The sequence below is a fragment of the Limulus polyphemus genome, unplaced genomic scaffold (genome assembly GCF_000517525.1).
Source record: "Limulus polyphemus unplaced genomic scaffold, Limulus_polyphemus-2.1.2 Scaffold5471, whole genome shotgun sequence".
Lineage (NCBI taxonomy): Eukaryota > Metazoa > Arthropoda > Merostomata > Xiphosura > Limulidae > Limulus > Limulus polyphemus.
In genome coordinates this window covers 61780-62743 of record NW_013671081.1, presented here as the reverse complement: position 1 = coordinate 62743, position 964 = coordinate 61780, and the positions used below count along the sequence as shown (strand labels likewise).

Below are 964 nucleotides of genomic sequence, written 5' to 3'. Positions count from 1 at the left end.
ACCGTGAGAGGGCGTATTATCATTCTGTTAGTAGCTTATATTATACGATAGTAGTAGCGGGAAGCACAGTGTAAAATAAAATATTCGTCCATTAATTAAAAATGTACTTATAACTATAAGGTATGACTGTGAGACTGCTTGTGTTTGGTGATATGGATTTAATAAGTTAGCAAAAAACTACTTTCCCAAGGTAATGGGATAGTGTAGAAAATAAAGTTTAAATACAGAAATAGTATTTGGTCTGTTATAAGTAATCAGTATTTAATTTTAATTTAAGTTAAACAAAAACCGTTTGACATTGTTTTCTATCACAATATAAAAACTATCATGTTCAAGAAATCACTGTTTTGAACTTGGTCTTGTCAATGCATGACTTAAGGTAATGTAGGGTTATTGGAAGGTTTCCAGATTCTATATAACTTGAAAAAGCTGGGTTAGTAGGATTATTTACTAAATAAGTAAATTAGAAATAAAAAATTAAAATAAATATAATGAACACAAGACTTAATTCATTCTTAAAAAGTGAAATAGAAAACTCGTTTTCATTTGTAAGTAAGCTTTGTTTGAAATTTAAGCTGATTAGTGTCTGAACTTCAATGTACAAGGAAGATGTTTCTTTTTATCATTGATTTTGAAAAAGTAGACGTTTTTAAAAGCGATTGAGAAACATCTGAAGAATAAAGCTCCTAATCATGATATTAGAAATCTTGATCAAATTTGGCAAAGGATTGTTGAGATTCATGACGTTCAGAGAGTTTTGAATAAGTTCTTTCAAAACATGTTTATTATTAAGTTGGATTCTTATGGAATTACAGGAGAAAGTTCATGTGTAATTAGAAAATATGGAAAGAGTTCCATATGGCACCCCCACCCAAAAATTGTAGAATTGCCTGGATAAAAAAGATTCTGAAAAGGGTTTATTTTAAGGGGTGTATTAGAAAATTGGGGCATGGCTTTTTGGGGG

The 964-nt window shown here is 29.7% G+C and overlaps 1 protein-coding gene across 1 annotated transcript in view; it reads left to right on the top strand.

The window, feature by feature from the left end:
* Positions 1–273: 273 nt before the first annotated feature.
* The window catches only part of LOC106472617 (diphthine methyltransferase-like), a 33358-nt gene continuing 32667 nt past the window's right edge, over positions 274–964 (top strand). The window contains exon 1 of the mRNA XM_013933269.2: positions 274–379. The gene's annotated coding sequence lies outside the window, so the exon portion shown is untranslated. The remainder of the gene's footprint in view (positions 380–964) is intronic.